The sequence below is a fragment of the Sapajus apella genome, unplaced genomic scaffold (genome assembly GCF_009761245.1).
Source record: "Sapajus apella isolate SASKATOON/1434 unplaced genomic scaffold, GSC_monkey_1.0 scaffold1649, whole genome shotgun sequence".
Lineage (NCBI taxonomy): Eukaryota > Metazoa > Chordata > Mammalia > Primates > Cebidae > Sapajus > Sapajus apella.
In genome coordinates, this window is record NW_022438575.1 from 1 (window position 1) to 13408 (window position 13408).

At 44.3% G+C, this 13408-nt stretch overlaps 1 long non-coding RNA gene across 1 annotated transcript; it reads left to right on the plus strand.

Annotated features, from left to right (window-relative positions):
- The first annotated feature begins 8753 nt into the window (after window positions 1-8753).
- LOC116546908 lies at window positions 8754-10165 on the plus strand. The gene is made up of 2 exons (XR_004266881.1): window positions 8754-9899; window positions 10021-10165. It is a non-coding gene; the product is annotated as an uncharacterized LOC116546908 (long non-coding RNA).
- The last annotated feature ends 3243 nt before the right edge of the window (window positions 10166-13408 follow it).

The following is a 13408-nucleotide window of genomic DNA, read 5'->3' on the forward strand; positions in this document are numbered from 1 at the left end:
AGAGGAGGAGCTGCCCTCTGTCCTGGTAAGATACATTTCTTCATCTTAAAGAGAAGTGTTTTTTTCTGGGGCTTCTAGAATATCAAGTGAATAGGATTTTTTACTGCCATTGTGAATCAGGCCTTGGTTGTCATGGACTCTAGCGACCAGTCACTGGAGTTTACTACCAACTGAGGCCTGATTGACGGTATCAGTCAAAAGATGACATAACTTACAAACTGGTCGTGAGCATATTACTCGGTAGCAACGTTTTCTTTTTGAAAAATAATTTTGTATTTCCCAGCCAACATAGATACTTGGTAAATATTCCAATCCTCCTGCGTTTTCTGCAAGGATCCTCCATGCATCATTTGGGTCCAGTGACTTGATCACTGTTTGACATCTGGTTTTTTGTTTCGTTTAGTTTTGTTTTGTGTTTGAGACAGAGTCTCTCTGTCACCAGGCTACAGTCCAGTGCTGTGATCTCAGTTCACTGCAGCATCCACCTCCTGCGTTCAAGCAGTTCTCCTGCATCAGCCTCTCAAGTAGCTGGGACTGCAGGCTCTTGCCACCACCATACCCAGCTTTCTTTGTAGTTTTTAGTACGGACAGGGTTTCACCATGTTGCCAGGATGGTCTCAATCTCTTGACCTCATGATCTGCCCGCCTTGGCCTCCCAAAGTGCTGGTATTACATGTGTGAGACACCGCGCCCGGCCTGTCATCTGGTTTTCTAATGTCACCAAGTGAATACAAGACCTGTGCCAACAGGACCAAGCATGATGTCATCCTCACGGTGTTTCTTTTTCTCTTATTGCAGTTGAATCCTGTGGCCCCGTATCCCCACCGTACGTATTCTTTTTCTTTTAAACAGTTACTGAGACATAGTTGACATGCAAACCAATTCACCCATTTAAAGTAGGTGATTCAGTGTTTTTACTATATTTACAGGGTTTTGCAGCCATTGTGACAATCTAATTTTAGAAGCTCTTGATTCCCCCTCAAAAACTTATTAGTAGTGACTCCTCTGTTTTCCCCAACCCCCACACCCCTGGTTCTAGGCAGCCCTCATCTACTTCCTGTTTCTATAGTACACTGCCTTTCTGTATTCACCGGTTGTTCAAATGACTATTTCACATTGATGAGGTTGCCCTAGCTAGGAAGCCAAGGCTCTTTCATTTCTTTCTGCCCCTCTCCTTTGCCTCCCTTCAGCACCAAGGAGAATGGCCCAGCAGCAGCTCAGTCCGTGCTTGTCTACCGCCCAGCTCCACACACTCCAGCCCCCGTCCACATTCCCCAAAGCTCCTTGTGAGATTCCTCAGCAGCACCAATGCCCTGACTGTCACTCTGTGTTCTCTTAGGTCCTTTTCTTCTACTCAGCTCTATAATGGAAGATGCCGAGGAGGAGGAGGAGATGCCCTCTGACCTGGTTAGATGCATTTGTTCATCTCGAGGAGAAATGTCTTTTTCTGGGGCTTCTAGAATATCCAATGAATATCGTTTTTGACTGCCTTGTGAATCAGACCTCAGTTGTCATGGACTCTAGTGACCAGTCACTGGAGTTTATGACCGACTGAGGCCTGATTGATGATGTCAGTCAAAAGGTGGCATAACTTACAAACTGGTCGTGAGCATATTTCTCAGTAGCACCCTTGCCTTCTTGAAAAATTACTTTGTATTTGCCAGCTGACATGAACACTTGCTAAATATTCCAAAACACCCTACTGCCTTTTCCACAAGCATCTTCTGTGCTTTATTTGGGGACCAGTGACGTGGTTTTCTAATGTCACCAAGTGAAAAGACCTGCACCAGCCGCACCCAGCATGATCTGATGCTCATGGTGTTTTGTGTTTGTTTCTCTTGTTGCAGACCACCTCTACAGCCCCAATTGACCACCGTAAGTGTTCTTTTTCTTTTAAACCACTTTATTGACACATAGTTGACATGCAAAACAATTCACTTATTTAAAGTGGGTGATGTAGTGTTTTTACTATATTTACAGGATTGTGCACCCATTGTCAAAATCTAATTTTAGAATCTTTCATTCCCCCTCACAGAAACCCCATAGCCATTAGTAGTCACTTCTCTTTTTTCCCAAGCCCCACAGCCCTGGCCCTCGGCAGCCTAATCTACTTTCTGTTTCTCTAGATTTGCCTATTCTGGCAATTTCGTTTTTAATTTCAACTTGATTTTAATTTCCGGGATACATGTGCAGGATATGCCGGTTGGTTACATAGGTAAAAGTGTGGCATGGTTTGCAGCACCTGTCAACCCATCACCTAGGTATTAAGCCCCGCATACATTAGCTCTTATTGTGATGCTCTCCCTCCCACTTCCCCCCCAGCAGTCCCCATAGTGTGTTGTTCCCCTTGCTAACATTGTATATATTCTAATACCACTTTCTTCCTAATGACAAATCTACATGATGAGTCAGGGGGTTTTCTTGCTTGCTTGTGTCTGGAGAACCCCCTGGCTTCAGGTTCCTGATAGGTATGAGGATCTGAGGCGTGATGTGAGAAACATGTCTCCATGAAGAACTCGGCTCTGGGACAGGAGATTCTCCATCATGGCCTATTGATGCTACTGTTGAAATAGGTTTTTATTTCAGTCTGAAATCCTTCACACACAGAGAGCCAAGGTAGCTGCTTTAGGTCATGGTGAGGATCAAGTGGTCCACATGATGGTTTGAGGGGTTATTTTGGAGCATGCATTCTGTGGAAAAGCATTGCTTTTCAGAAAAATTTGATTGTCCTGTATGTGTCAGTATTTTTCCAATGGAACAAAAGAATGAAACCGTTTCATCGGGCAATGTCACTTGTTCACCCCAGAAGTGATTTTCTCATGACCACATTGTCCTAGACATCTTTAATCTAGATGAAGCTTCCCAGTGGTGCTGCAGGGGTGCTTCTGTGTGCGAGTCAAGGAAAATGTCAGCATTGCCTACATTGAGGTTCTCAGAATTCATGGACAGCTGCTCATTGGGCTCCAAGGGAGAGAGCAAGAGAGAACCTCGTGCTAGACCTGAAGGGGAACATGATTTAGAGGATCAGAGGGGAAAAATGAGGACATCTGGGACGTTGTTAAAGGAGAATGTCAAGGTTGCAATGTTAGAGGCATCAGTTCAGCAGCATCACCGGGGCCCAGGCAGGATATGAGACCCCTTCTGGGGAGGAGTGAGTAGGACTTGGCCTTCCTCTCTGTCGAAAGCTTGGTGTGAACATCACTCTAAATGCCTTCAGAAAGGAGCTCCTTCCTGACCCATGTCTTCCGTGTCTTTGTGTGATGATGGCAAAGACACCGGCAGAAATTGCTGAGAGGGGCAGAACAGGAATCAGGTCCCCATTTTTCTGACACAGAGCAGACAGGACATGAGTCAGTAGGAATGGACCTCAGGATCAGGCCAGACACAGAGAGGTCCCAGGCCTGATCTTTTTGGGGCTGAGACAGGTAAGTTTTTATTTTTCACCTCTTCTGGAAGTCTCCCGAGGAATGTTTCTTCAGTAGACCCTGTTGGTCAAGGGTCTTCTGGCCCAGAAATGCTTTTCAACTGGACAGAGTCCCCCAGCTCTTGGCCTGGGCGTCTGCAGCACTCCCAAGTAGCAGGGCAGGTGGTGAGGGACATGAGTTCCAGTGCAGGGTGATCTCAGCAAAGGGATGGGGACTGATCCCAGAGTCCAGGTCATCCTTTCAACTCTTGGGTGGAATCCGTAACATCTCAGTTTCCACTTATTTTGGAAATTGTTTCAAATCTTCCATCTCAAAGTCATAGTCTTCCCACAGGTAAAAAGAGGAACCCTGGCTGTGGGTGTTTACTAGCAGGGCAGTAGCCATGTCTTCCTCATTTGTCCTTACCCCAGAGCTCCATCCTGGGAAGGACACATTAGGCTCCATGGATGTTTTAGCAAACACATCCCTGGGATGAGCTCTAGGTCACCCCTGGGCTGGAATCTAGTGCAGGTGTGGAAAGGTGTTCTTCTCAGCCTGGCCAGCCTGTTGAGCCCCACTCTCTTCCTGGAGCCTGCCCAGCTTCTGAGTCAGGGTCCCTGGAGATGAGGGCGAGCTCCTGAGGACAGTGAGACGCCCCTACCCCTGTGCTCCTGCTGCTGTGATCTAGTCTATACAGGGTGTGCAGGGCCACGCTCTTCCACTGGGTGCAAGCGCCTCCCTGCTGGAATCCCTCTGGACCTGATGTTGTCCTCACTGTCGTATCCCCAGCCCCACACAGTGTCTGGCCCTTGTGCAGATGCCCAGGAAGTAACCGTAAATGTGTGGTAGGATCACAGCAGCAAACGATTCTGCAAAAAACACCAGTATAGGGGAGTCAGGTCTTCCTCATGTCTGGATCTCTGGAGCTGTCCCATCTAGTGTGCTTCTGTCATATACATGTCTCTTTATAGTTAAATGAACTTCAATATATACAATGAAATATTCAAAACCTCCTCACAACAGCCACCATGCAATGGCCCAGCAGCCGTACAGGAGAGAGCATTTCCATCCCCACAGCATGCTGTCTTGCATGTCTGCCGTGAGCCTGGCCCAGGGTCTGATTGTTGGACTCATCTCACTGAAAGCGTGCACATCAAAGTTGGGATCTCAGGGTTGTGGGATTGGAGGTGACACATATAATGGACCAGTGGAAGGAAAAATGGAAAGGTGATTCCTTCAGCTCCTCTTTCTCACTTGAAGGCTGGAAAGTGTGAGCAATGCCTTGTTGAAGACCTCTGGCTCCACAGAGCCTAGAGAGAGCCTGAGAACACTGAGGAAATCTCAGGGTGATCTCATGTAATCAGTGTGACCTCACCTGGAGTAGGAGGGTGGGTGAGTCACTCTCTGAAATAACTTCTTGCTGAGATTTGTATCTCTAAAGATTGGCCAGTGGACGCCATCCATGAGGGAAGCTGCAATAGGACAATTTGTGCAGGTAGAAAATGATACCCTAGGCCGGGCGCAGTGGCTCACACCTGTAATCCCAACACTTTGGGAGGCTGAGGTGGGCGGATCACGAGATCAAGAGATCAAGACCATCCTGGCCAACATAGTGAAATGCCATCTCTACTAAAAATATAAAAATTAGCTGGGCGTGGTGGTGTGCACCTGTAGTCTCAGCTACTCAGGAGGCTGAGGCAGGAGAATTGCTTGACACCAGGAGGCGGATGTTGCAGTGAGCTGAGATCCCGCCACTGCCCTCCAGCCTCGTGCCTGGTGACAGAGCAAGACTCTGTCTCAAACAAACAAACAAACAAAAATGATACCCTAGGAGTATTTCTGGGAGCAGTTGGGTTAAACCTGTTGCTTTGGAACCTAGGAAGGGGGGTATGAAGCCAGAACCAAAAAAAAAAAAAAAAAGCTGTAGAGGACTGACTTGTTCCTGCTGTATTTTAATAAGATAGAGATGAGAGGATGTGTGTCCATGGACTTTGTGGGCTGTGTTTGTAACCATCGTTTCTTGCTCTGGTATTTAATGATGACTTTTCTCAGGAGACCAGTTTTTCCTGCCTGTGTCACAGCAAACATCTAAGCCTTGCGTTTTGATTGGTTAACATCTCTTGGGATTTGGGAATGCGAGAGTATGATTAGGCATTGGCATTGTCTAAGATGAAAGATAGCTGGTGAGACTCCCTCACGGTACTATTTGAACATAGTTGTTTCTCTGAGACGGTCTCAGAATCTTCAGTCCCACACTCCATATGCCACATGCAGCAAAGCTCCCTGAGTTACTCACAGTCTCCAGCCACCAGGGCACTGACTTTTACTCTGTCTCCCTCCAGCTCCTCCTGAGGATTCCAGGAACACCATCTCTGAGGATGATGACGAGGTAAGAACCCCTTTTTTTGTCCTCTAAAGAATGCCCTGTCAGGTGGGGATCGGGCAGGGAGAGCATCAGGATAAATAGCTAATGGATGCGGGGCTTAAACCTAGGTGATGGGTTGATACATGCAGCAAAGCACCATAGCACATGTTTACCTGTGTAATAAACCTGCACAGTCCTGCACATGCATCCTGGAACTTAAACTTCAAAAGAAAACAAAATTAAAAAAGAATTGTTTGTATCCTGATTCCGTTCCTTCTGTTAATTGTGATAATCTGAGAAGGCACATCATGTAAGACATGTCCAATTCTCTTTGTGGGGGTGGAATTCAGTGGGAGTGTCTTCCCATCGGATTCGTGATATATTAGAATGTTTTTAAATGACAGCATCCATTATCAACTGTAAGGCAGAGGAATTTTCCTCAACACCAGTTTTCCTCTTTGGTTGAGGCACTGTGTGTTTGCCAATGTTAACCAACTGCATAGATAAATTCTGTGGGAAAAGGTCTTCTCTTTTCCACAGGTGTCCTCTATACTAGCATGTTTGATTCTTGGCCTTTGACTCAACCATTGTCTTACAACTATTTTTCTGAAGTCATCAAGAGACTAACAGATCTGGGAATGGGCTAAGGGGTGCAGAAGAATTAGTCTGATCCTCATAGTGTCTTCTTTTGTCTAGTTGCAGAGTTCATCGCTCCCTGGTTATGGTATGTACCCTGAAGTAGCTCACCTGCTGAGGAACAGACTTGCTGGTTTTCATATATAGAAACCTGATTCTGGGCTCTGGTTAAGAATATTGGGGGTCTAGTATTCTAAAGAATATTGGAGAGCAAATAATTTTGCAAGTGTATAACTCTGATCAGAGGGGCTGTATGAATGCATGTGAACCCAGAGGACCAGCCAGGGGATGTGTGAGCCGATGTGGCTTCAGCTGAGGTACAAGTGAGTGCACCTCTCTCTGACTTACTCTGATGTTGGTGGTTCTGAAGAATGTACACTGGAAAATCTCAACAGTGAAGAAGATGCCTTTCCAGGTAGGCAACAAGATTACAGGTGGAAGCTAATAAAGCAGGTTCCCAGGAGCCTTCAGCTTCTGCCTCCTGCCTGGGAGGCTGAGGGAGCATGTAGAAAGAGAAGAAAAAGAAAACATGGACGAGGTTTGTTCTTGTCAGAGTTTAATGTCATAGTGGTGAGAGGTGTGAGCACCCTGCTGTGATCACCTCTTCTTGCTTTATTATTTAAAGATGGTCTTTCTGAGGACACCGCTTTTCTGCCTCTGCCACTGCAAAATGTTAAAGCCTTTGGTTTGGGACACAGTTCTGTCATGGCAGTTACTTAATCCTGGAGACAACAGTTCTTCCATAGTGTGCCCAGATGCTTGGGAGAAACTGATCCTCACCTTCTGAACTGTTAGGTTTCATGGCAGCACATTCATTTGTCTGTTCTTGCTGTTTACTTCAGATATCAAGGGCTCTCTCTGGGCATGGGGGACAGGGTGAAGATTCGCTCTGGGCTCAATGCAGAGCTCCAGTGTCTTGTAAATGGAGGAAGAAGCACAACCTTGAGCACGCTGCTCAATTTCTTTATTCAAATGAGAATATGGAGTTTTACCATTATTTGTTAAAGAGGCCTTCCTTTTCCCATTGTGTATTCTCGGCACCTTTGTTGAAGATCAGTTGACTGTGTATGCATGCATTGAATTTTGGGCTCTCTATTCCGTATCTCCAATCTTTACAGGTGCCCCCATGCTAGGGCCCTGCTGTCTGAATTTCTGTATCTTTTCCTCTCGTAGATTTCAGGCTCATGAATGTGTATCTTCCAACGCTGTTCTTTTTCAACATTATTATGATTATTTGAGACATATAAGAATTCATCAGAACTTTTGGGTTATCTTTTCCATTTCTGCACAGATGGCTGTTCCCAGTTTGATAGTAGTTGCTGTGCGTCTTTGGATCATTTTGTACTATTGTGTATTAGTCAGGTTTTGTCTTCCTGCCTGTGAATATGGGATGCCTTTTCATTTATTTGTACCCTCTCTACTTCCTTTCAGTCACATTCTGTTCTTACCAGCTTACTAGTATTTCATTTGACTGGTTGGATTTATTTCTAAGTATCTAACGATTTCAGAGGTTATCCATGGAATTACATTTGTAATCTTACTATTGGATTGTTTATATTGAGTGCATATTAACACAACTGCCGTTTGAGTGTTAACCTCGTACTCTGCAATTTTGATGAATTTGTTAGCATGGATAGCATTCCTGTAGACTATCTCCGATTTTCCATATGCAGAATGTTAAAGAAGCTCTCAGCTTCATACCTCTCTTCTCAAGTATATTGTTACTCTGAAGGTCTGTCCATATTCACCTACGGAATGGTGTCCTTCTAATTGGCATAGTAAGGTTGTTCAAGAAATACTTTGCCTACTTATTCCATAATTTATAGTTTTAATTCTTTGTTCATGCTATTGTATTTATTATTTTTTCATAGAGTAAAATGCAGCATTTCTGATTAGATTCTGCATACCTAACTTCCCTCTTCGTGTTGACTGGAAGAATATAGGAACGTCTCTTGTGCTTCTGTCTTTCCACCATCAATTATCTTTTAAACTCTAGACTTCAGAATCTGAAGTGAATCTGGAATTGTGGAAATGTGAAAGAAAATGCACAGGAAAGAAATCTAATGTTGCTATTCCCATGGCTTCCCTCCTTAGTTCACAGTATTTGAGAGCGTGTTCCTTCTACTCGTATCAGAAGTTTTCCCAAATACATACTGATAATATCTGTATCTAGGCCAGGTTACTTACCAAAACATAGTTTTAAACATACTTTTGTGGATTATTCAAAATTCCCTATGTACAGAGATATGAATAATATGCTTTCACCTAACCTATCACCCTCCTTAGAAGGAAGGGATGCACAAATCAGGTCTCCCGTGACACCATCCAGAACACTTTCCAAGGCCAAGCTACGGTCATGTCCATAACTTGGCAGCAGCCTCAGTTGGAGCCACTTTTCATTTAAGAGAAAGAAATCATACAGGATATGATATCACATGCTTAGAACCTTCCATTATGGTAGATAATTCTCCTCCCCGAGTAAACTGGTGTTTATTCCATTTGGCCAGGTATCTGTTGATCTTTCATCAGGTCACTGGCCCATTTTGTAGACAACATGCACTTAAATTGTTTCTTTTTTTCAGAAGTAGCTACTGTGTGGAATCAGGATGTCACCAAAAGCATTTTTGACACTGGTATCTCATTCTTTCGTCCCAAGGTTAGAGATAAGTTGAAATGACTATTTTTGGACAGAGCAGTTGTGCGTTATGGCATCGCCCCTGACTTGGGAGCTTATCTCTTGGGTTTGCATGCAGCTCTGGAACATGTTAAGCTTTGAGATATCAAGCAAGTCAGTTGTTTTTTAATTTACCATTCTGAAGATCCACAATACACAGTTTATTTTAATACACCCGTTCAATGCTCACTACAGACCTCGCCTAAACAGTGATTGTTTACTATCCACAAACTCCTTGAATGGAGAAACCGAAGGGCTAACGAATGTGCCCATGCTTCTAAGCCCCTAAAGGAAGGAGGCAAGATATGAACCTAGGGATATAGCTCTAAAGCTGAATTAATAATGAATTGTTGAACTGCAGTTATTACCCTGAGGAGGATGGCTCTCAACCCTGCCATCACGGGTAGCCATAGGTTGGTTCCCTCACACATGCTAGTCCTAGATTTACATGAGTCTACGGAGATCCCAAACACTGTCTATGATTCCAAGATGGCTGCAGCAGTCACGGGCTTAGGGCAGACAACAGTGAATGTAATTGCAGGGTACGGCACAGCCTTTGGTGTGAATAATACAGAGCTGCCCCAGATGCCTCTGACAACAGGGCCAAATGCAAGCTCTGAATATTAGGAAGAACTACTTAGAAATATTGAGAAACTCCTTTCAGTGCTGGGGACATTCCTCAGCGGTTGGCCCCAAACAAATAAGATGGAGATATTTTTTGAGATAGTTGAAAACTCTTATCACGACAAGACCTAGAAATGATCAAATCCTGCAAACTACATTCATTAGACACAATGACAAGACAGCAAAAAAGCATCGGGTTACCAGTTCACCACACTCACTGCAGCTCTGCACTGCAGAGTTAACACACACCAGCATCCAGCCCATGTCTCCCTTCCTGAAATACACTATGCTCAATGCACTGGCGAGTACAAAGATAGGATCCTCCCTAGGCAATTACTACACATGCATGACAAAGGAAAGGTGGACTGAAGAAGGAACTCTCGTGTGATTAACACCAGCTGTTTTATAGAATATAATTCCAATATTTCCCATTCTTCCATCATCGACTGTAACAAAAGTTTAGTACATAACTACAATAGACTGTTTTGCCTAGAATTGAATCCGTCTGTCTGTTCGACTTAGCTTTTATTCAAGGTTTGAAAGGTCTGAAAAACAGAACTGCAGTGACATCCATTTATGTGACAGCCATTTCCCTTTATGTGAATCCATAAATGGAAAAATATTCTTGGGACGTAAATCATGTAAATAAATGTTGTTGTTATTTCTGTTTGACACAATAAATCCCTAGTGTCCTCTTCTAAAGAATGAACCCCACCATGATTACACATTGCAAACCAAAAAGTTACCTAAAACCAGTCTCAATCTAATTTAGAAGTTTAATTTGCCAGGGTTAAGGACATGCTGGTGACACAGCCCCAGGAGGTCCTGAATACGTATGTCCAAGGTGATCTGGCTACAGTTTGGTGTTTACATGTTTTAGGGAGACAAAAGACATCAATTAATACATGCAAGATGTAAATTTCTTCCGTTTAGAAAGACAGGACCACAGGAAGTGGGAGAAGGTCGGGGCTCCAGGTCATAAGAAGGATTTCAAGATTTTCTGATTGTCAATTGTTTGAAAGAGTTTTAAAACCTGGAATCAATAGAAGAAAGTGTCTGGGTTCAGATAAGGGGCTGGTTAGACCCAGGTTTTCATTATGCATCTTTAAAACTGATGTTAAATCTGGCAGCAGCATGATTGGGTCCTAGAGTACTGACATAGTCTTGAATATGCTGTTTGTTTAAAAGAGCTTCAAAACGTGTGAGAGGCAGAAGGTTCCATTGACCCTTAGTGTGCATTTGAGTTTCCATTTTTGGTTGACTCTTGTGTTGCTGCATGATGCCTCCAGTATGAGGCGGAGACCTCCATGTCTCCTCTCCTTCCTGCTGCCCTCCCTGGCCAACCCTCTTCCACCCAGGGGAATGGCCCAGCAGCAACTCATTTCGTGCTTGATAATCACCCACCTCCATACCCCACATCCAGCAAAGCTCCGTGAGTAACTCACAGCCACCAATCACCAGGGTGCTGAGCTTTCCTCTGTGTCCTTCCAGTATCTTCGAACGACCAGGCGGGCACAGTCGGACTCAGATCCTGGAAGGAGGAAGAAGACCGGGAGGAGCAAAGCCTCTATGTAAGACTCCTTTTCTTTGTCTTCTAAAGAAATTTTGCTTTTGTGATTTCTTCTCAATTAATTTTGATACGAAAATCTGAAAATGTACACTATGTACAGTGTATGCAATTCTTTTTGTGGGGGTGAAGTTCAGTGGGAGTGTCTTCCCAACTACCATGCAATACACTGGGAGGTTTTCAAATGGCAGCCTCCATTATGGGCTGTGATGCAGAGGCACTGTCCTCAACATGTTTTCCTCCTTGCATTCAACATTGTGTGTTTGCCCATTAAATCCACTTTAAAGGTGAATTCTGTGAATAAAGATCTTATCTTTCCATAAGCATCCTCATGGTTTTCGGGCTGTTGACCATTGGCTCAGCCACTGTACCGCTTCTGGTTTTCTACCCTTGCCAAGAGAATAACAGCTCTATGTGAAGGGCACTGCAGGATCTCATCCTCATAATATTTTCTTTTGTTTAATTGCAGAAACTATCCCAGGAGAGGGTGAGAAGTAAGTACCGTGAAGTAACTCACTTCATGAGGGACCAGCTTGCTGCTTGAGTGTATAGAATCCTGATTCTGGGATCCCGCTAGGAAGGAGGATTGGGGTCTCCTGAGAGAAAGTGATGTGGCCAATATAGAACTCCAGCCAGAGAGGCTGTAGGAAGGTTTGTCTATGCAGAGCAAAGACCAGGGAATGATGTGTGAGGCAGCGTGGCTTCAGCTGGAGGAAGAGGCATGGGTGAGTCACTCTTTCTAATGACTTGTCCTGATGTTTTTGTTTCTAAAGGCTGGATTCTGGGGAGCGTCTTCAGGCTCACTGAAGACAACCCCCAAGGTAGGGAACTACTTTCCAGGTAGGACCTGATGGGAAAAGGTTCCTGAGAGCCTTCACGTTATCCCCGCTGCTTGAGGGGCTGAAGAAGGGAGTATGAAATCAGAAAGAAAATGAAAATGTGTGTGAGGTTTGGTTTGTTCTTTTCAAAGTTTGTTGTCATAAAGGTAGAAGCTGTCTCTCTGGGCTGTGAGGGTGCTGTGTTTGTTAGAGACGATCTTTGCAGTACACCCTCTCTTTTCTGCCCAGGGAAATATCAAAACCTTTAGTTTGGATTAATCAGCACTCCTTGGGATCATGCACAAGGGATGTAGGACTGGGCATTGAGTGTCATCTGTACTGGAAGGAAGGAATCTGTGGGAACATCTCTCTCACAGGCATTGACTTGAACTTAGAGAAAAAGTGCATGTGCCAAGGGGAAATTGATAATCACCCTTTAAACCTTTAAGATTTGTTATAGCACATTTAGGTTTCTGTCCTCTCTGTGGGTTTGAAGGGGTCTCCCAGGGGTGGATGGCAGAGTGAATGTTCGCTCTGGGCTCACTGGTACATCTCCAGTCTCCTGGGAAGGCGGGAGAAGTCTGACCTTGATCATATTTGTAGCCTCCACTTCCCACCCCTACGAAGGATTCTGAGATGAGGCTTCTTTCTCTCCAGTTCTCTAATTTTTGGGGAAACCAAGAGTTCCTTCCCACAGAAGATGGCATTACACTATTTCCTGTCTTCAAAAATTAGACTTCTGTTGTTCTCTAAGTTGATATTTATAGGTTAAGTTCTGGACCTTTTATTCAAAGATTGCTAAAAGTTGTGCAGGAAACTCCTATGATAAAATGTGCTGATAGCACATAATTCTGTCCATGGTACGGATGACATTTTTATCTTTGGAGGATCCTCATTTTACATAATAAGATACAAAACTAAGTGGGCACCCTCTATCCAGTCTGGGGCACTTCATTAAAGACCTGAGTTTGCTGCTGTCTGTCATTTGCTTTTCTTTATGACACTTTTGAACCACCTAAATATTGCCAGCACCCTCTTTTGGGACCCTGACATCTGAGAGGGTGAGATGGCACAGGTGCAGACATCCCCGTTCCTCCCTGAAATTTCCCTCCTCCTTTAACCTTCTCCCTTAATGGACCTGCTGTGACTGCTAATGACTTGTTTAGACCTCTCCAGGTCTGGACTATTATACATAGAATAAGTCAATATGTGTTTCTCGGTGTCTGGCTTTTTCGCTCCCATCATGATTTGAAATTCATTCATGTTCGTAAGTGTAACTGTAGTTCTTCCATTTCCTTGCTGCATACCATTCCACCGTAG